The following is a 23,809-nucleotide window of genomic DNA, read 5'->3' on the forward strand; positions in this document are numbered from 1 at the left end:
ACTGTTCATTATCAGATCTCATTACCAGTGTCTCTTGACACTCAATGAATATTTTTAAACTGAGCCACAAAACAGCATCAGAAAGACAGAATCTTATATAATAAGTCTTGTGTGTTTCTAAAACACAAGGCATATATAAGAAAAAAGTTAAGAGAGGTAGGTATGTCCCTTTATTATTTATTCATTCAACATGGTCTGGGTACCTACTATCTACCAGGATTTCTGGACATCAACAATCATTCCTGCTTCTTTAATCTGTACAGCTTTAAACTTGAGGAGCAGGCTTCCTAGGTGCTACATTGGTGAAGGATTCACCTGCCAATGCAGGAGACGCATGAAATGCAGGTTTGATCCCTGGGTGGGAAAGATCTCCTGGAGGAGAAAATGGAAACAGGCTCCACTATTCTTGTCTGGAAAATTCCATAGGCAGAGGAGCCTGGCAAGCTACAGTCTGTGGGGTTGCAAAGAGTCAGACACAACTGAGTGACTAAGCACACAAACTTGAGGAACAAGTGAAGGTATCATCTGATCAGGTGATGAAGAGCCTATGGAAACACACATCTGAAATTACTGAATCAAATTTAGGAGAAATATTATATGGTATTAGTTCAATTTTATTATACACATGAAGTTGAAAACCAGACAGAATAACTGATTTGTTCAAGAAACTATGGCTATTTTTAAGTAGAAGAGTTAGGATTAGAATGTAGACGTCTTAGTCTCTAAAACAGTATTTTTCAGAGCGCTAAAAGGGCTAAGAGTAAAAGACTTTTAAAAAAGATTATTTCATAATCCAGGTATGATAGCTGCCAAAGCAAAGAAAGGAAAAATAAGTGTGCAAAATTGAAGGTGTTGAGCTGAGACGCTCTGGTGTTTCAAGTGGTGTTCCAAGCACATTTCAAGGCCTCCCATGGACCACAAGGAGCCTTCTGCCCTGCTGAAGCTGATGAGGAAATAAACACCTGTCCTTTCTTCAGGCCGTATGAGCAAGATTCCATAGACATCACATTACATAAGACCAGCATCACCCTCTTACATCAGTGTCAGGCATATATGGCCTGTGGGGGCTTTCAGCCTCCTTTGATACAGCCCTCCAGCTAAGAATGGTTGTTACATTTTGAAAAGGTTAACAAAAACCAAAACAACTATGATGAATACACAAGAGACCGTATGTGTGTTGCAAAGCCTAAAATGTTTACTATTTGGCCATTTATAGTAAAAATAGGCAGATCCTTGTCCTAAATTAGTAAAAACTACTAAAACTTTGTAATAATAACTGAGTTCAGCATGGTACTTGAGTGTAATAAGTACACACTATGTTACTAAGTCTATTTCACACAAAATTGAGCAGTGCTGCAAGTCTTCCACTGAGCACTCATGTATAAGAAGTTGAACTTCTGCAATTTTCAGAAAGAATACGCCACCCTCTGGCAGAAAGCAAAGAGGAACTAAAGAGCCTCTTGATGAAGGTGAAAGAGGAGACTGAAAAAGCCAGCTTAAAACTCAACATTCAAAAAACTAAGATCATGGCATCTAGTCCCATCACTTCATGCAAATAGATATGGACAGACTTTATCTTCTTGGGGCTCCAAAATCACTGCAGATGGTGACTGCAGCCATGAAATTAAAAGATGCTTGGTCCTTGGAAGAAAAACTATGACAAACCTGGACAGCATATTAAAGAGCAGAGACATTACTTTGCCAACAGACGTCCATATAGTCAAAGCTATGGTTTGTCCAGTAATCATGATGTTAGAGTTGGACTGTAAAGAAGAGTAAATGCTGGAGAACTGATGCTTTTGAACTGCGGTGTTGGAGAAGACTCTTGAGAGTCCCTTGGACTGCAAGGAGATCCAACCAGTTCATCCTAAAGGAAATCAGTCCTGAATATTCATTGGAAGGACTGATGCTGAAGCTGAAACTCCAATACTTTGGCCACCTGATGCGAAGAACTGACTCATCGGAAAAGACCCTGATTCTGGGAAAGATTGAAGGCAGGAGAAGAAGGGGACAGCAGAGGATGAGATGGTTGGATGGCATCACCGACTCAATGGACATGAGTTTGAGCAAGCTCCAGGAGATGGTGAAGGACGGGGAAACCTGGCGAGGTGCAGTCCATGGGTCACAAAAAGTCGGACATGACTGAGAGACTGAACAACGGCAAAATGATACCGGTACATTAAAGGTGCTGGTGTGTGTCAGTTATTATTTTTAACTGCTGCTCTTCTCACATTAATTTAGAAACAATTATGGTTACTTTTTCATTTTATTGGATGAACATTTTTGCAGAGTAACTGATGTATCGTTACCAATCTATTTTATTACTCTACAGTTTCTGACTATCTCCTCATTTTAGGATGGTGGGTCATATGATGTTTTGCCTTACTCATGTTGACATGTTCAAAACTCTTTACAAAAAAATTGGTTTAGAGACAGAGAGACAAAAAAGAGGTTTCTAGGTAGGTAACAACAGGATAGTGATCTAAAATAACTGATAATCATTCCTAGCTTCTCCCAAGTCGTGTCTAGTAGATTTCATTTCATTACCTTGCCAGGGGTATTGTGAATTTTTGAAGTAGTCATATTCATTTTTACTGGCAAATGTCTAATTTGAAAGGAAAAAAAAACCCTTGTGAAACATGAAAATTAAGGAATTAATTCTTTCCATAGCCATAAACAGTTACTTGAAGAAAAACTCACCTAATACACTGAGATAGGATTAAATCAAGATGCACCACTACAAGAATACAACGAACAAATTATTTTTGCATTATTCACAATCTACAACTCTTTGCACTATTACTACTAGAGAGGTAACATTAAGGTATATTACACTTTTCATAACATAAGGAGAACACCATTTCCTACACATCCAGGAAAAGTGCATTATTATTTATACAAAACTCAAACCATGCCCTTTCTGCCTCTTCATTCTTTTCTGTACCAAACACACACTGTGTTCCGTAAGAGTCTGCTGCCATCTAGCGGATGACCTAAGGAAAAACCTGCTTCATAGCAAAAGGTTTTTTTTTCCTGTGAGTACAACTACAGGCCTGCTATCAGAGGCTGTGCACTGACACCACCTGTCAGAACTCCCAGGGGACCAGGGAGGACACTGTCTGACCAGTGAGAGTGGCCAGGCTTTGGGGACACCCTGAGTTAGCCCCAAAAGGCACACAGACCACCTTCAAAGAAATGTCTCCAAATAACGGAGAACAGAATACAACCACCTGCTCTTTTAACACAAAAGAGCTCTGTTGCTCAATCGGAAATAACTCAGCTGAAACTGTCAATTGTGGAAAAAAAAATAACGGTTATTAAAACACGTGGGCAAGTGGTTTAGAGATTCTGACTCAAGTCTCACCAACATCACACAGAGGAAGACGAGTTTAACACTGATCAGCAAGCAGTCTGGGAGCCAGACAGCTTGATTTGGAAACCTGACCTCACTCGTTCCTGGCTGCTGACCTTGGGCAAGTGATCTCATCTCTCCAAGCTATAACTGCCTCATAGTCAAGTGGAGGGAAAATCACCTCTTCCTCAGTCATCAGGAACCTCAACTCGGGGCAATGTACGTAAGGGCTTTGTACTGGAAACAGAAAGAGCTTACTAAATGAGAGAGAATAGTATGAAGAGACTTAATGTTTTTCTTCTGGAAGTCATAGATGAGCACAGTGGCCAGCTATTGGAAGTTGACAATGACCAATTAGGAGCAATCATTGAAGGTGATGTTCTTACAACAAAATGAAGAATAAGAATATTCTTATTAACATACATTAACTAATGTGAAACATGCTGTAGGAGGGTACTGAAATCTAATAAACTCTGATAAAGTTATGAGAATTGTAGAGATAATGATAAATATAAATCAAGACAAGATAGTTATAACCCCCAATTAGGAAGGAAGTCAGCTATTACCTGACAGTAACCATGTCTAGCAGTTACATACAAGTGAGAAACTGAACTATTAATAGGAAAAAACCCTACTAAATACTAAACAAACTCTAAATAAAAGCAAACTCTGTATTAGCCTCCAGGCTTTCTTCATCTATCAAACCATCTATTTTAAAGGGTGCTTTTAAGCATCAATATTATAGAAGATGGTATATATAAAAACATTGCAAAATGGCATAAATTTCTATTCGGTTGGTGCAAAAGTAATTGTAGTTTTGCACTGTTGAACTTTGCTGTTTGATATTGGAATACATTCTTAAATAAATGTGGTTATGTTATATATCATTTTAATGGACATTTCTTGCTTTGTGCTTTTTTGCTAATGCATTACCTGCTGTTTATATTTATTTTTCAGTTCAGTTCAGTCACGTCCAACTCTTTGAGACCCCATGAACTGCAGCACGCCAGGCCTCCCTGTCCATCACCAACTCCCAGAGTTTACTCAAACTCATGTCCATTGAGTCGGTGATGTTATTCAATCATCTCAAAGACTAAGAGCAAATTCAAGCAATTTTTTAATTCAAGTTCAAAATGGGTTGTAAAGCAGTGGAGACAACTTGCAACATCAACAATCTGGCCCGTGAACTGCTAATGAACGTCCAGTGCAGTAGTGGTTAGGGAAGTTTTGCAAAGGAGACGAAAGCCTTGAATATGAGCCAGCCATCGGAAGTTGACAATAACCAATTAAGAGCAATCATCAAAGGTGATGCTCTTACAACTACATGAGAAGTTGCAGAAGAACTCAGCATCTACATTCCACAGTCATTTGGCATTCAAAGCAAACTGAAAAGGTGAAGAAGCTCTATAAGTGGGTTCCTCATAAGCTGACTGCAAATCAAAGAAATCATCATTTTGAAGTTTTGTCTTCTCTTATTCTACTCAACAATGAACCATTTCTCAACCTGATTGTGAGGTGTGGCAAAAAAATGGATTTTACACAACAGCCAGTGATGACCAGCTAAGTAACTGGACTGAGAAGAAGCTCCAAAAAACTTCCCAAAGCCAAACTTGTACCAAAAAAAAGGTCATGGTCATTGTTTGGTGGTCTGCTGCCCGGCTGATCCACTATAGCTTTCTTAAACCTGGTGAAACCATTACCTCTGAGAAGTGTTCTCAGCAGATCGATGAGATGCACTGAAAGATGCAACACTTTCAGCCAGCACTGGTCCACGAAAGGGTCCACAACAACGTCCGACCACACATTGCACAACCGACATTTCAAAAGTTGAACGAATTGGGCTACGAGGTTTTGCCTCATCTGCCACATTCACCTGACCTCTCTCGTCAACAGACTACCAATTCTTCAGGCATCGCAACAACTTTTTGCAGGGAAAATGCTTTCACAACCAGCAGGATGCAGAAAACGCTTTCCAGAAGTTTGCTGAAACTTGAAGCACAAATTTTTATGCCACAGGAATACACAAACTTATTTCTCAAATAAGCAAGAATGGGTTGATTGTAATGGTTCCTATTCTGATTAATACAGATGTGTTTGAGCCTAGTTATAACTGCAAGGAGATCCAACCAGTCAATCCTAAAGGAAATCAGTCCTGAATATTCATTGGAAGGACTGAAGCTGAGGCTTAAACTCCAATACTTTGGCCACCTGATGCAAAGAACTGACTCACTGGAAAAGACCCTGATGCTGGGAAAGATTGAGGGCAGGAGGAGAAGGGGATGACAGAGGATGAGATGGTTGGATGGCATCACCGACTCGATGGACATGAGTTTGAGTAAGCTTCGGGAGTTGGTGATGGCCAGGGAAGCCTGACATGCTGTAGTCTATGGGGTCACAAAGAGTTGGACATGACTAAGTGACTGAACTGAACAGATAACGATTAAAATTCACTGTCTGAAACTGCATTACTTTTGTACCAACCTAATAAAAGAACACAAGATGCTATTACTGGTAACTACGATAATCAGAGTTAGAATCATTAGGTTGGGCTAATCATTACTCAGTACAAGGTGCATAAGATAATGCACCATGAAAAAATACCTGCATCAGCTGGTTGAAAATAAGTCTGAACACAAAAAGGTTTGAAGAAAAAAAAAAAATCAAGTGACCTAGGTTTATTTTCTTATATCAGGAAAAACCAAGAAAAGTATACTGTAATTCTAAAAAGCATATGGTAAGTAGAAAAACTCGTTAGAAAATCTGAAAGAAAATTACTGAAATAATTATGGGCTTTTTTCCCCAATATGTTGTCTTGTGACCTGAACAGGGAGCTTATCTTCTTCATGAAAGAACTGATGTGCATGGTGGGGAGGAAAATGAAGGATCTTCTAAAGAATGAGTCTTGAGCTGAGAAGCTGCAGGTGAAGCCGGTGCGGCCGGGGCCAACCCCTCTGGTTTACTGTGCTCGCCCTCCTGGCACTCCAACACCCGCAGGCAAGTCCTGCTTCCACGAAGCAGTTTCTCATCTAGAACACATTTAATTTTAAATTCCTCATTGGTTTTCTTCCCAGATATTTCAAGAAAGGCACACAGTGTAACAAAGTTGCAGTTTCGGGCAGTTTAAAGCTTCTGTAGACTAACAAAAAGTTAAATCTGAAGTCATGGTTCTTAAAAATGAACAAAGTACAAAAGCGAGTCATTTGCAAACTGTATCTAAACAGTACTTTGGAATTCGAAGGTGGCCAGAATACTGCAAGCTCTGAGTTAGCAAAGACGTTCAGACCTAACATCTTGTCACATGGGCCTGCCCAGCCGACGTAGTCAGAATGAGTCTTGAATCAGGAGTTAACAGAGGCCCAGAGTAAGACGCGGCCCCTTGAGAGGGTGGTCTGTGTACACAGCTAACACAGGGCGGCTTGCCAGCGGGGAAGCCTTACTCCTTCCGGTTTTCCAGCCCTCCTGACCCCTACTCAGCCCACCTCACCTCTTGGAAGAGCTTCCTTCCTGTCATCTGCTGATGGCCTCCCCCTGCTCCAAAAGCAGCTGCAGTATTAGGCATGTGAGGAATCCCCCTCCAGCTTATATGACAGTGCTTCCTCAACTGTTAACCTCAGTCTGAATTCCTGATCAGTTTTAGTTGCAACACCCTGCTACTCACATGTTATTGCCTCTTCTTCCCTCCCCAAGCCATAAAGAACAGAGTGGGGGTGGGGGGAAGAAAACCTACACAAGTTATATTTTCAGAGAAACCAAGACAACAAAAAAAATCCTCAAAAATATGTACGTGTGGCCAAAAGGAACAGATAAGAGCAGATCCTGGGTGAGAAGCCACGTGTATGGACAGGGAGTGAGGGGGTGTTGCAGATGAGAACAGGGGAGGCAGAGCTCCAAATGTCACCAGCAAGTATCCACCAGCAGAAGACGGTGACTGCACCCCAAGGTGGGGTCCAGGAGCAGTGCTGAGAAGGAACGGGGGCGGCTCTGCTGGGGGAGGTGGAAACCGGAGGCTGGGACCACACTCGGGCCCCCAGGCTACCCATCTCTTAAAGTGTCACCTTTCTCTAAGAGGAAAGGGACACCTTAGAAAGAAGCAGCTGAACACTGGGGAGTCAGTGGAGTGATGGGGGGACACCATGGCTGGAGGAGAAAGCCCTCCTACACCCGGCTAGGTTCTGAGAGGCAGAGGGGGAAAGAAACAGTGCCTCAGGGCAGCACAGAGAGGAAGGGGCCCTAGAGTAGAGTCTGACTCCTCCCACTCCCTTCACAGCCAGGAAAAGCACACTCACTCCACTGAATAACAACAGAAAGAACAGATATAGCAACCATGCAGAAGACTATAAAAAACTGTGGAAAAGAACAGCAAAACTCCCTATGAGGAAAACACAGTAGGAAAAAAAAATGCAACCACAGAAGTGGATAAGGTGAAAATTATAACCCAAAATAGCACTGAATTTTTTTTTTTTTTAACTCAGTGAAGCAACTGCAATTTTAAAGGAAGATCACAAAAGAGCTCCTAGGCAAGAGGGCCAGATAATAGGCACCAACGAAGCAGAAACTAGAGGAACTTAGGGAAGAAAAAGAATTTAGAATTCTTTTCTGCAATGAATGAAAAATGACAGGTCAGGATAGATGCACAGAAAGCAAGAGCCCCAGAGACAGTGGGTGTCACTCTGGGTTGTTCAGGTCACACTCCAGACTTTCTGATGGTTTTAGCTACAGGTTCACCATCACTCTCGACTCCTCTCTCTCAGCTCCTGGTGATCTCAGTACCCATGCTGATAACCCTGCCACCATCCTGGCCTGGCAGGCTGAAGTCCATGGGGTCGCAAAGAGTCAGACACGACTGAGGGACTGAACAACAATCCTGGCCTCAGTTCTTTGTATGAAAGTGAAAGTTGCTCAGTTGTGTCCGACTCCTTGCAATCCCATGAACTATATAGTCCATGAAATTCTCTAGGCCAGAATACTGGAGTGGGTAGCCTTTCCCTTTTCCAGGGGATCTTCCCAACTGAGGCATCGAACCCAGGTCTCCCTCATTGCAGGCAGATTCTTTATCAGCTGAGCCACAGAGAAGCCCCAGTTCTTTGTATGTTTCTTTCCAAATGAGCTTATCCTCCATCCTCTCAAAATCACACACTCCAAGATCTAACCAAATGCCTTCTTATTACCAACAACCGTTAACTGTTCCATAACCTTAGTTTCATAGACACTACTTACAAATCACCACCTCCTGTATGCCTAGCACTCTCTGACTGGTACCCTGATCCCAACAAGCCTCTGACAACTCCCAGGACCTAGGGCCCTTCGGTCCTGCCTCTTTGCCACTTTCCCTCACACAACCTCCCCCACCCCCTCGGTTCACTGGCCTCCTGACCCAACTTGCACTCCACAGCCAGCCTAAACATCATCATCTTCTACTCCCCTGCTTGTGTCCTTGAGTCCCTCCCTCCGCTCATCTTCACCACTCAACAAATCCAAAACTCTAGTTGAGCCCAACACTGTGCGTCCTCTAGTACATAACTGTGCCATACAGCACTTACCAAACCTCTGTTAATGGAGACTTTATCCTAAGATTATAAGTTTAACACTGGGGGAACTTACCATTCATGCTGTTTTTACAAATGAATCCTTCCGAGTTCTATATAAAGAAAATACCCAGTGTAATGATACCTAGATGAGAACATTCTCTTATCTGTGTATCCAAGTTCCATTTATTTACATGCTCAAAAGTCTAGTTCTACCCAGAGTAAAAGCCTGAGTTAGGGATTTTGGTAGATAAGAGCTGAAAAATCAACTAATGTCACTCTGTCAGTGTTGGCTTATCATTATGGTCATTATCAGTAATCACTTCAAACAGAAGTAATCTTATAACAAAGGACTATTTAATAAAGGTATTTCTATATTATCCATGAATTACTCTTCCTAATGAGCTATTCAGTAAATGAAAACATCTTTCAGAATCTTGAGTTTTTCATAAAAATCAAAGAAGTTAATATAAATATCTCTTCTCTCATTCTATATCAATACCTGCCTAAAGCACACTAACCCGCATTACTTTAAAAATACAATACATTACAACAAAGTGTAGAATCTTGGGATTCAAAAGCCAACTTCAGCATTATCTGGGTTTCCTGTCACTTTAAATCCCAGTGCAATATGCCAAGGAATGCAGGGCAGTGTTTAGTTTGCGAGGGCTGCCATAACAAAATACCATAGAGTGGCGGCTTAAAACAACAGAATTTTATTTTCTCGCAGTTCTGGATGGAGGCTGGAAGCCTATGGTCAAGGTGCCAGTGGGGCGGGCTTTTCCTGAGGCTTCTTCTTGGCTTGCACATGGCCTTCTTCATGCTATATCCTCATGTGGCCTTCTCTCTGTGCCTGAGCATCCCTGGTGTTTCTCCCCTTCACATATGGACAACAGTCACACGGAATTAGGAAACCACCCTTATGACCTATTTTAACCTTAATTACCTTTCCAAAGGCCCTATCTTCAAATTCAGTCACACTGCAGATTAGGACTTCAACAAATGAATAGGGGAACACAATTTAGTCCATAACAAGGAACTTGACACAGCTTACAAGAGAGGAAGGTAAAAAAAAAAAAAAAATAATGAATAAATTAAGATACTTGTCAAATATCTTTGATGTACGCTCAAACACCTGGATGAATGAGTAACTTGTACCAGTCCATGGCAACCTCAGAAAACCTTGCAGGAAGGACCACTCATAATCACTGTAATTCCTTCTACTCAACTCCTAATTACTCTCCTTAATATCATACAAAAGGAAAGGAGATCCTCTTCCACTTGACACTTCAGTTCAGTTCAGTCACTCAATCGTGTCCGACTCTTTGAGACCCCATGGATGGCAGCATGCCAAGCTCCCCTGTCCATCACCAACTCCCAGAGCTTGCTCAAACTCATGTCCATCGAGTCGGTGATGCCATCCAACCATCTCATCCTCTGTCATCCCCTTCTCCTCCCGCCATCAATCGTTTCCAGCATCTAATGAGTCAGTTCTTTGCATCAGGTGGCCAAAATATTGGAGCTTTAGCATCAGCATCAGTCCTTCCAATGAATATTCAGGATTGATTTCCTTTAGAATTGACTGGTTGGATCTCCTTGCTGTCCAAGGGACTCTCAAGAGTCTTCAACACCACAGTTCAAAAGCATCAATTCTTCGGTGCTCAGCTTTCTTTAGAGTCCAACTTTCACATCCATACATGACTACTGGAAAAACCATAGCTTTGACTAGATGGACCTTTGTTGGCAAAGTAATGTCTCTGCTTTTTAATATGCTGTATAGGTTGGTCATAGCTTTTCTTCCAAGGAGTAAGAGTCTTCTAATTTCATGGCTGTAGTCACCATCTCCAGTGATTCTGGAGCCCAAAAAGATAAAGTCTGTCACTGTATCCATTGCTTACCCATCTATTTCCCATGAAGTGATGGGACCAGATGCCATGATCTTCGTTTTCTGAATGTTGAGTTTCAAGCCAACTTTTTCACTCTCCTTTTTCACTTCCATCAAGAGGCTTTTTAGTTCTTCTTCACTTTCTGCCATAAGGGTGGTGTCATCTGCATATCTGAGGTGATTGATATTTCTCCTGGCAATCTTGATTCCAGCTTGTGCTTCATCCAGACTGCCATTTCACATGATGTACTCTGCATATAAGTTAAATAAGCAGGGTGATAATATACAGCCTTGATGTACTCCTTTTCCTATTTGGAACCAGTCTGTTGTTCCATGTCCAGTTCTAACTGTTGCTTCCTGACCTGCATATAGGTTTCTCAAGATGCAAGTCAGGTGGTCTGGTATTCCCATCTCTTTCAGAATTTTCCATAGTTTGTTGTGACCCATACAGTCAAAGGCTTTGGTGTAATGAAGCAGAAGTAGATTTTTTTCTGGAACTCTCTTGCGTTTTCCATGATTTCCAATGGATGTTGGCAATTTGATCTCTGGTTCCTCTTGACATCCCTTCAACTATTTGAAGCAGCAATCCAATCCCCCTCTAGATGAAATGCTCCTAGTATTTCCAAATGTTGCATGGATCCATGCATCATAGAGTGATTTCTGTACCCTCTCATTCCCCTCTCCCTTTCCATTATTCACATTCAACAACTGGTACCCCACCCCCCACCCCACCCCAGAACCAGGCTCATAGAAAGGTACTGTGCCTTTCCTTTAAGATTTCTAAGATAACTTTTTCCCCTCATGTCATCCTTGTGCAGAAGCCATGCTAATCTTCTCTGTATCATTCCATTTTTAGAATTAATATATGTGCTGCCAATGTGAGCACTAAGATTTCTTTATAAAACTTGCTTTGTTCTCATTCAGTTGATTTTACACTGTAGCATTGTAGTCAGGATTGCTGAGCACTTCCAATCTTATCAAACTGTGTTCTTTCCCTCCAGGGTCACATCTTGAAATCATAACATTCTCTTCTTTGAAGTTTTCTATTCTCGCCTTTATGTTCTATCCTTTGTCATCCAATGGATTCTTAATAGCCTCTGTATGCAAAGCTCTTGAGAGATATAATTCTGCATTAAAGTATGATCCCCTGCCATAGAAGAGATTAGACACTCTGGTAGTAAAGGAAAGAATGTTGGCACCTAGAAAAAAATCATAAAGATGAAATACAGAAGAATTCACAAGCCAGCATCTCATTACCAAATGAGTGAGAAGAGATTCCTGCCATAAGGCCAAAGGTAAGAAAAAAAAATAAACATTTATAATGGCTAGTACATGACATGCATACTTATATAGATAAAGGGTAACCTACTTGAGATTATTCATTTGTTCTTATAGGACAGAGAGCTATGAACAGGGCACATGAAGTTCTTTCTCTTTAGGAGCTGGCATTCTAGTAGAGAATGCAGAAAATAAGCAGACAATTATAGTAGTTTAATATACCAATCAAATAGAAGAGAGTTGGACTATAAAGATGGCTGAGAGCTGAAGAATTAATGCTTTCGAACTGTGGTGCTGGAGAAGACTCTTTAAGTCCCTTGGACTGCAAGGACATCCAACCAGTCAATCCTAAAGCAAATCAGTCCTGATTATTCATTGGAAGGACGGATGCTGAGCTGAAACTCCAATACTTTGGCCATCTGGTGCGAAGAACTGACTCATTGGAAAAGACCCTGATGCTGGGAAAGATTGAAGGCAGGTAGAAAGGGGGATGACAGAAGATGAGATGGTTGGATGGCATCACTGACTCAATGGACATGAGTTTGAGTAAGCTCCAGGAGCTGGTGATGGACAGGGAGGCCTGGTAGGCTGCTGTCCATAGGGTCGCAGAGAGTCAGACATGACTGAGTGACTGAACAATAGACTTACTAATGAAAGGCATCACAGAAACAAAACTGTTTAATGAGAAAGAATGAGTGGAGGAAGCACAGCGATAGGTCAGGGAAGATATGTCTAATGACACAACCTTTGGGCTGAGACCTGAATGCCAAGTAGGAGCCAACTGTGTGAAGATTTGAGAAAATGTTTGAGGCAGAGGAAAAGCAAGTGCAGTTACTCTGAGTTAAGAAGGAGCTCAACTGTTCAGTCAGGGGAAAGGCAGCTACTGTGGCTGAAATCTACAAAGGGGGAGAGTGGTAGGAGTTGGAGAGTGAGGGCAGGATCAGACTTGGAGGGTATGGTGGGGCATGGTGGGCTAACATGGTCTGACATCCTTCACCTCGGCTACAGTATGGAGAAGAGACTGCAGATGGGCAGGAATGGGAGCCAGGGGTACAATTCAGAGGCTGCTATCACGCAGAGAATAAAGAGTAGGAGCTGGGACCTTCGTGGTGACAGCAGAGGCAGAGGGGAAAGGACAGATTTGGCAGGTAGGACCAACAGGATATGCATTTAGGTTGCAAATGGGGAGCAAAGACTACACAGAACTAGGGACTGAGGTTGGGACCAAGGGTAAGAAAGTTCATGTTCAGGACAGACGGTTTACATACAGGGGCAGTGAGGGACAGAGCTCCCTGGAGCTGTATCTTTATTTTAGCTCATAAAATAAATTTTAGTTCCTAAAACAAACAGAAAGCGTTCACTCACATTCAGTTGTAAACCACACTCGTTTTCAGTCACGTGGGCAAAATCACCAGAGAGAAGAAAGGGTGGCTGCTCTTTGCTCAGATTCCCTCGGATTAAGACATGAATGTTTACCCCTACCTCTGTTCCATGTCAACACCTTAGGCGAAGAAAATCACAACAGTGAATTCAAAGCTACTGAAGCTTTTCTCCTCAAGAGGAAAAAAATTCAACCAGGTATTTTCAGACATGTGACATCAGAAGTAGATATAACATATCGCATTTTAAGGAAGGGAGCGAGGGAGAGAGAGAACATGTTTTCTACTCGTTTCCCCACCAACCAATTGCCCTAGGAAAAGAAGGAAACACCTCCATTTCCTAGGTAAATACACCGTTTCAGTCAACTTATTAACTTCTCACGACTGGTGATCCTTTTTAAAGAAAAGTCTGCTCTGGCAACCAAAAAGGAGAAGTTGATGATACCAGCTTCCCTTTTTTGCAGTCATGTGTTAAGGTGCAAAAAGAGTATCCTTCACCAGACTGTAGTTAAAAGAACTGCATTCATTCTCAAAAGAAACAAAAGGGCTCACACCACTATAGAGATTTTTATGTTTCATCTCAAAGTCCTAAGGACCTCCTGAGAATAAGAGCCAGGTGCCGATCCTTCTCAATAAACAAGGAAAGAAATCACAACAGAGAAACCAATAATATTTACTTCAAATCTAAACAAATCTGTGTTGGATCAACAGCTTTAATCTATAGGAGATATATGATTAAAAAAAAACAATGAAGATTCAACACAAATCTTTTTCAGTCACCTTCCCTTAACATTTATAATATGGGCTTCAGTTCACACATCTTACGCCCCCCTACAAAGTCCCGACTTCTCAAATCTTCTGGAACACATATGACATATCATGCCTATTTTTTCTGCTAAGAAAACTTCTACACGTACACATTCATATTTTATAAAGTTACCAATGGATCTTTTTTTTTGGTTCTTTTCCAAAGGCAAGCTTTAGCCACTCTCCAACTTCCTCTTTTAGATGATTCTTTAAACCAATACTCAAATGACAGAATTCTTATTAGCACTGGTAAGACTTACTGTAATATATATGTACGGTAAACTTTTACCTCAACAAATGTGTTTCGTGGTCAGCTGTGGTCATTTCTATCTATCAATTTCCTTCAACTCATAACTTAGATAATTCTGACATGATTCACTCCAGAATCCCTTGTAACTGCAATTCTCCCACCTCTTAATATTTAGAAATAATACATAGCTCTTAGTGGAATTCTAGTTGTAACTTATAGATAACTGTTTCCATTATGGGAATTTAAAAGCATGCATGAAGGGTCCAGATGTGGCAATTGGTTTCTTAATACTAAAGAGAATAATCTCACATATGTTAGAAGAGCTCTCAGGACTTTTATTTTTTTACTTGGTTTAACCAATTCCACTTGGTTAAAATCATAGCCTGTTAAAGTTAGAACAGACCATAATCCAGCCCACAGAAAAAATATATAAGAAAATCATGCCCTGGAAGACTAGACAGCTTACTCAGGTCACACTGCTCTCTGGATCTGATTTCAGGAAATGTGCATGCACGCACACAGAGCTTGCCTAATTAGAAACTTTTCCTATTGTCTCATTGATTTTCCCCACTCAGCGAAATTCTGAAAAGTCTGGTTCTAATCAGGGAACTGCAATATAAATCACAATGGGACACAACCGTGGCTAAAATGGGTAAAATTTAAAAGACTGCAGATGTCAAATATTGGCAAGAATTTGGAGCAACATAAACGAATACAGTGGCTGGTGGGGCCACTACTTGGGTAACTGGCTTGCTGTATCTACTACAGTTGAACATACACATTATCCTTTGACACTGCAACCCTATTCCCAGACACACACATGAAACAAAACAATGTATAAGAGTGCTCAGCATTGTTCATAAAAGGAAAAAAACAAAACCAAACAAAGCAAAAACACAAAAACACTCCAAACGTCCAGCAACAGTAGAAAGAAAAACTAGATATGGTATGTCTGAATACAGTAATGAAAACAAAGGACTGACAGCTACCTGTAACAATACAGATGCAACAATACTTAGAAAGTGCACAAACCTAATGGGAGAAAGAAGTTTAACATAAATTACTTGATTCCATTACATAAAGTTAAGAACTAGGAAGGTTAATCAGTGACATTAGAAGTCAGGATGCTGGTGATCTATGGACAGTATGGACGGGCTCTAAGCATGAGAAGGTCTACAAGAGGCTGGCAATGTTCTACTTCCTGATGTGTGGTATTGTAACATAATTTACTGAGCTACACTAATAATTTCTATACAGTTCAGTTCAGTTGCTCAGTTGTGTCCGACTCTTTGCAACCCCATGAATTGCAGCACGCCAGGCCTCCCTGTCCATCACCAACTCCCGGAGTCCACCCAAACTCATGTCCATCAAGTCGGTGATGCCATCCAACCATCTCATCCCCTGTCGTCCCCTTCTCCTCCTGCCCTCAATCCCTCCCAGCATCAGGGTCTTTTCCAATGAGTCAACTCTTCGCATGAGGTGGCCAAAGTATTGGAGTTTCAGCCTCAGCATCAGTCCTTCCAATGAATACCCAGGACTGGTCTCCTTTAGGATGGACTGGTTGGATCTCCTTGCAGTCCAAGGGACTCTCAAGAGTCTTTTCCTTCACCACAGTTCAAAAGCATCCATTCTTCAGAGTTCAGCTTTCTTCACAGTCCAACGCTCACATCCATACATGACCACAGGAAAAACCACAGCCTTGACTAGACGGACCTTTGTTGTCAAAGTAATATCTCTGCTTTTTAATATGCTATCTAGGTTAGTCATAACTTTCCTTCTAAGGAGTAAGCATCTTTTAATTTCATGGCTGCAGTCACCATCTGCCATGATTTTGGAGCCCAAAAAAATAAAGTCAGACACTGTTTCCACTGTTTCCCCATCTATTTCCCATGAAGTGATGGGACCAGATGCCATGATCTTCGTTTTCTGAATGTTGAGCTTTAAGCCAACTTTTTTACTCTCCTCTTTCACTTTCATCAAGAGGCTTTTGAGTTCCTCTTCACTCTCTGCCATAAGGGTGGTGTCATCTGCATATCTGAGGTTATTGATATTTCTCCCAGCAATCTTGATTCCAGTTTGTGCTTCTTCCAGCCCAGTGTTTCTCATGATGTACTCTGCATATAGTTAAATAATTTCTATACAACTCTCTCTATATACGTGTGTGTGTGTGTGTGTGTATAAAATACTTCTATTTTTTTAGATTAAAAAAGTCTTCAATTATGTGATGGGATGTCAATATATTTATCTGTTTCTTTCAAAAACATGCATTCTTTCTGTGTGTTCCATGTGTCCTGAGTCCTTCTCTGAATTGTGTGTGTTTGCACCAGGATGAAGGGGCCCTGTGAAACACCCTCTTATGGTTCACCTCATATTTAGGCTCAAGCCTTTTCAACCCACAGAGACTTGCTTATCCTCGTCCTGGATATCACAGGTAGGATGTCTCAAACAAAATACAGATGTTAAAGGGTAAACGAGTATATATCTCCTTTCCTCATTCTGTTAATGAAAATGGTACTGTTTAAAAAAATAACTTGAGAACTAAATCTAAAGTTTGAGAACTAAATCTAAGCATGTCTTTGACGCACTATGATCTTCTGGTCTTTGGATAACAATCGGTTTTATTTGTACGTCAACTTCAATCTATTGGGAACGGTTGCCTAGAATAATGCACTAAGAAAGATTTAATTCCATGTTAAGGCCAGAGATAGAGAATACTGTCAAAATGGAGCACAAACACCTTGCTGACTCACAGTCAACAGAACACTTTGTCCCTTAGGATAAAAACAGGTTCTTAATCATTTTAAATGCTCCACAGAGAAATCTCTAATAAAGTTCTAGTTTATTAAATCTATTTATTGCATATACTTAGATAGTGATATTATTTTAACATAATTTTATTTCTAACATATTTTACATTTACATATTTAGAATATTTAAATATTTTATGCTGAATATAAATTATATTATTGTAATGTGGTTTAAATACATCATGAGTAAAGCAAATCAACAAGACTAGAGATTATTTGTAACAAAAAGTAGCTTAATAGGGAGGGAAAAAAAACCCACTTAAGTTTAAAAACATTTTGTTTCCTCTACCCTACATTTTGCAAAACAGAACTGCCAGAATACTGTTTTGAAAACTCACAAAATTCCAATTTTACGAAATGCTATTTTGGGGTTCCTCCAAGAATTAAGTCTTTTGACTGCTATTTTTGGTATAAATTAAACCATACAACTCAAATTTTTTTTTTTTTTGGTATAAATTAAACCATACAATTTAGTATTTTATATGTTTTCATTGATCTTAATCAAAATTAATATGAAAATAAATTTTCCCACTGTAATACTCAGGAAGACTTTAGCTTCAGTTGAATAGATGTACATATTCTAAATATGAGGATATTTCCTTACTTACAACATCTTCTCTTTTGATTTCTTCTGTAAAATTAGATAATTTGTACTGACACAAATTCAAAAGATGCAAATGTAGTGTGAAGAGAAGCACCTAAATGGGGTGCAAAGTATCATCTTATTCAATCACGTTCAATATTATTAGCATTACCAGATGGGGGAAAAAGTGAACTGAAATTTCACACTTCTCCCTTTCACTTCCATGTGATTTCTGCAGAGCCCTTATCAGTAATGCACACTTGATGGTAGGTTAGATTTTTAGCAGTAAATTGCTCTACTGAAATCTAAACTTCCCATCATTTAAACATTTAATCTTAGAATTTAAAAAAGACAACCTTCCTCTGCTTCCCTGGTACACCCACTCTCTCAACTGTCAAAACTTCAAGTAGTTTACTTTCTCTTCTTTCAATAAACTTCTAACAGCTTTCTCTCTCACTATCTATCTGGTGCCTGTGCCTCCTATTTTGTTCAGAACTCAGAAACTTTCCATCTTTACCCATCAAATTTCGAGTCCACATCACACTTTGCAACAAATCTGTACAGTGGATAAAAAGGCAAACCACTTATCAGTGGTCCATTCCCCATAGTCTCTCACCTTCAAAGACAATTCTTTCACAAGTATCCTCTCACCAGAATCTCCCTTGTATAGTAGGAAAAAAATGCACCTTTTCTTTGGTCATCTTTGTATTTCTATGGTAGAATCTACTAGTTGCCTCCTAAATAATTGATTTATTTATTCCTTTTCTCTCAAATGGAGCAATCCCCATTTTTAGTGAGTACACTGCAATCCAGCTAAAAGATGCTTTCGGCCTTCCTGGCAGTAGCCATGTGACTCTCAGTTCTGGTCAGTAATATACACAGAGGTGAGAGGGTGCTGGGAAGTCCCTTTAAGTGGAACAGGTCAGTCCTTCTGCCTCCTTTTCTCCATCTACACAAGGAACATAGATAGGACACTGCCTTTCTTTCTTTCTTTTTTTTTTTTTTTTTTTTTGAATTTTCCAAATCTGTGAACCATCTTCTTTTTAGTTAAAAAAAATAAAAATTTATATATATATATATTTTTACCTTTTGACCCCCTTGACTTATTTCTCCCACCCCTCACCCCTGACAACCACCAATCTCACCAATCTGTTCTCCATATGCAGAAGTTTAGGGGTTGTTTGGTTTGAGGTTTTTTTTTTTTTTTTTTTTTTAATTTCACATGCAAGAAAGATCAAACAGTAATTGCCCCCTTCTCTGACTTAATACAGTGCACTTGAGGTCTATCCATGTGGTCAAAAATGGCAAGATTTCGGGTTTTTTTAATGGCTGAATAATGTTCCACTGTGTATATCTATCTATCCACCACATCATCTTTATCCATTCAGCCATCAATGGACACAGGTTGCTTCCATACCTTGGCTATTGTAAATAAAGCTGTAATGAACATGGGAGTGAGATACACTTTCAAGCTAGCATTTCTGTTTTCTTTGGGTAAAAATCCAAATGTAGAACTGCTGGATCATATGGGAATCCCTGGCGGATCAAACGGTAAAGAATCTGCCTGCAATACGGGAGGCTAGGGTTTGATCTCTGGGTTGGGAAGATCCCGTGGAGGAGGAAATGGCAACCCACTCCAATATTATTGCCTGGAGAATGCCATGGACAGAGGAGCCTGGCAGGTACAGCCCATGGGGTCGCAAAGCATATGACTGAGTGACTAACACAACAGCACAGTGGTAACTCTACTTTTCATTTTTTGAGGAACCTCCAGTGCAGTTTTCCATAGTGGTAGCACCAATTTACATTCCCACAGACAGTGCAGAAGGGTTCCCTTTTCTCCACATCCTCATCAACACCTGTTATTTCTTGCCTTTTTGGTTTCCTTTGCTATGCGGTTTAGTTTGATGTAGTCCCACATATGTTTGCTTTATAGGTTTCACTTTTGTTGTCAAATTTAAAAAATCATTGCTGAGACCTATATGAAGGAGCTCACCCACCTATGTTTTCTTCTAGGAGTTGTATAGTTCAGGCCTTATGTTCAAGTCTATACCATTCTGAGTTAATTTTTGCATATTAGTGTAAGATAGAAGTCCTGTTTCATTCTCTTCCATGTGTCTGTCCAGTTTTCCCAACACAATTTATTGAAGAGGCTCCTTTTTGTACTGTATATTTTTGGCTTTACTGTACATTAATTGATAATATATACATGGGTTTATTTCTGGACCCTCCATTCTTTTTCATTGACCTATGTGTTTGTTTTTAATACTAATACCATACTGTTTTAATTGCTATAGCTCTGTAATAGTTTGAAATCAGAGAGTGTGATTACTCCAGCTTTTTTTTTTTCCCCAAGATTGTTTTGGTTATTCAGGATGTTTTGCAATATAAATGTTAAGACTGTTTATTCTATGAAAAATACCATCGTAATTTTGATAGGAATTACATTGAATTTGTAGATTACATTGGATAATATGGACATAATATTAAGTGTTCTTATCCATAAGCATGGAATAGCTCTCTGTTTACATGTGTCTCCTTTAATTTCTTTTCTTAATGTCTGGTATTTTTCAATATATATCCCTGGTTAAATTTATTCCTTTCTGATACAATTGTAAATGGGATTTTCTTAATTTCTCTTTCTGATAATTTGTTTTTAATGTATAGAAACACAACGGATTTTGAGTATTGATTTTGTAACCTGCAACATCACTAAATTTGTTTATATTAGTTCTATATTTTATTAGTTATACTAGTTTTTTGATGGAGTCTTCAGGGTTTTCTATATATATATATATCATGTCATCTGCAAATAGTGAGTTTTACTTCTTCCTTTCCAATTTGGAAGCCTTCTATTTATTTTTCTTGCCTAATGCTCTGTCCAGAATTTCCAATACTTTTGAATGAAAATGGCAATAATGGGTATCCTTATGCTTGTTCTTGATCTTGGAGGAAAAGCTTTTTAGCTTTTCACCATTGAGTATGATGTTAGCTGCAGGCTTGTTACTATGGATGTTACTATGTTGAAGTTCCCTCCATACCCATCTTTGTTGAGAGTTTATCATAAATGGATGTTAAATTCTGTCAAATGTTTTTTCTCTATTTACTGAAATGATAATATGATTTTTAGCCTTCATTTTGTTAATGCATTGTATGCATCACATGGTCTGATCTGCGGAGGCTGAACCAGCTTTTCATCCCTGGAATATATCCAGGGATTTATTCTTTCAAAGTCACTAGTTTGCCAGATTCAATTCTCTGTTTTCATCTTATTCAATGTCTTGGCAACATTAGACACATGATGCCTCACCCATCCTTAAAACACTCTTTTTAATTTCTGGAACCCCAGCAGAGATTGATTTTCTTCTTACCTTAACAGTCGTTCCTTCCCTGACTATGCTGTTTTCTCCTTGCTTTCCCAACGTCTACATTTTTTTTTTGAATGCTCCAGCCCTCTGAATTCTACTCCTTTCTATGTGATTATTTTAGATTTATAGTTTAAAATATCATTTGTATTCTGATGCCACTCTGGTCTCCAAACTCATATATCTAAGCTAGATGTTTGACACCTCCATTTAGATGTTTAAAAGACACCTCAAAATTTACTTGGCCAAAACAAAACTTTCCCACATCTCCTGAACCGTTGTTCTTCCCATCTTAGTACATACTCACCACCATCCACTTGGCTGCTCAATGCAAAAACCATGGCGTCATCCAGGTCTCCTCTCCCCCTCTTGCCTCCGCCCTACCCCAAGCATTACAAGTCCTGCTGGCTGTGCCTCCACAGTACATCCAGCACTTCTCGCCACCTCCCCAGCTACCACTCTGGGGCAAGGCAACATCTCTCTCTTCAAAACCCTGCCATAGCCAGGGTGTCCTCTTTCTATTTCCTCAAAGTCTATTTACTAAGCAGCAGCCAAAGTAATCTTTCCAACATGCAGATCTGATTGTGTCTCTTCCCTGCTTCTTGGACTGAAATCTAAGCTCCACAAGGCCTCACATGGCCTCCACAGCTCTAGGTGACCTGACTGGCCTCCTCTCCCAGTTCTGCCTCTTGCCACTCTTGCCTCAAGTGCTGTGCATCAGCCACACTGGATTTTTCTTTTTTTCCTGTTTTCTGAACACCCTAAGCTCTGGACTGCTTTTTAAAACTACCAGCTGTTAGTAGTTTTCCAGCTGTTAGTAGGCTTCCAACTAACTGCTCTTCCCCAGTATCTTCTCACTATCAGCCCCTTCTCTTCTGCATTCAGAGGATTCTCTAAGCTAAGGCAGCTTCTCCCTAATCACCTGCTCTCACATCACTCTCATTTTTTTTTCTTCATGGGAAATTAAGTTGCTCATTAATTAAAAACAAAAACCACTGGTTTCTCCTCTCACTGCTAACTACAGAACAGGACCTTTTGGATCTTGTTTACTGCTGGATACCCAGGGTCTTAAACAGTGACGAGCAAGCAGTTGGTGCTCAATGAAGTATTTGGTGAATAAATAAAGACTTAATATCAAAACTTTAAAGTCACTCAGTCTGAACCATTATTCAGGTATCTAAAACTCTAAGTAACAGACCTGAGAAATATCTTACCACCATATGCTGCTCAGAATTGCACTGTTTCTGAGGTAGACAATTCTCTCTCTAAACAACTGCTGCTGCTGCTAAGTCGCTTTAGTCGTGTCCGACTCTGTGCGACCCAATAGACGGCAGCGCACCAGGCTCCCCCATCCCTGGGATTCTCCAGGCAAGAACACTGGAGTGGGTTGCCATTTCCTTCTCCAATGCATGAAAGTGAAAAGTGAAAGTGAAGTTGCTCAGTCGTGTCCGACTCTTAGTGACCCCATGGACTGTAGCCCACCAGGCTCCTCCATCCATGGGATTTTCCAGACAAGAGTACTGGAGTGGGTTGTCACTGCCTTCTCCACTCTAAACAACTAGGATTGCTCAAATGCCCTTATTCCTCCGTAAGCTGAAGACTGAGTACTGTGGCTCTGTTCCTCTGAGGAGAACTCTATGATCAAGCAGGTATATTCCTTGTGTTTCAGACAAGATAGTGTTTCAAATATCTGAAGGTGGTGACTGTATCTTCCCAGGGTTGAACAGTCCCAGTCTCTTTAACGGCTCTTCACAAGGCTATTAAAAACAAGAGTTTCAGGTCTTCTTTTCACCCTTCCACATACTCCAAGACTGCCCCAAACCACAATGTAGTCACATATTTAGCTACCAACCACGCCATGAGTATGTAACTCTGGTCCAATTTACCTCATAAACCGATCTCTTTCTGAGGGAGCGTGACCTAACTGAAGTTAACTCTACCATCCTTCCAGTTCAAGCTCACACACCATTTCCAATCCATGCATCCTTCACACCACTAAGTGCACACTGCTTCGTAATCTCTGGGCACTACAGTCATTCCCATCTTCTTCCCAGAATTCCTGACGCCATTTAGCTTTCCCAACGTAAGATACCAATCCTATCCTATGGAAAAAGACCTCCTGGCCTCCTTTCTTGGATAAAGGTCCTGATTTTTCACATATGCAAATTAAAATTGTAAACTCTCTTTATCTTCCCACAGGGAGCCTGAGGCAGGCTAGCATTCTTTCTAATCAGCAGCCAGGGAGCCACAGAAAGGAGAGGCCCTTTGAGTTAACTAGGAGAACAGATCTGCAGCCAGAAGAGCAAGGTGGAGCCAACACTGGTGCCCCTGGACAAACTGGAACAACCGTCAGGGCACCGATCCCACGGACTCGGGGATAAGGTGGGACCTCCACGCTATTCCCTTCCTTGCTCCTCCAAGAACAGCCAAAGAAAACTAGAGTTACCCCAAATCGGAATATGAGCTACCTTACACTGCTGAGCATAGCAGCACTTTTTTAGAATCATCTGTAATATAATTTACTCCCTTTGACTCCAAAACACACTGATATCTCACTTCAATCTTTCAGTAGAGTAAT

The 23,809-nt window shown here is 40.4% G+C and overlaps 1 protein-coding gene and 1 pseudogene across 1 annotated transcript in view; both read right to left on the minus strand.

Annotated features, from left to right (window-relative positions):
* The window catches only part of STX7 (syntaxin 7), a 58,618-nt gene that overhangs the window by 23,849 nt on the left and 10,960 nt on the right, over positions 1 to 23,809 (minus strand). The gene's annotated exons all lie outside the window — the stretch shown is intronic.
* Positions 11,535 to 11,648, minus strand: LOC129620303 (uncharacterized; annotated as a pseudogene).

Source organism: Bubalus kerabau, chromosome 9 (assembly GCF_029407905.1).
Source record: "Bubalus kerabau isolate K-KA32 ecotype Philippines breed swamp buffalo chromosome 9, PCC_UOA_SB_1v2, whole genome shotgun sequence".
NCBI lineage: Eukaryota > Metazoa > Chordata > Mammalia > Artiodactyla > Bovidae > Bubalus > Bubalus kerabau.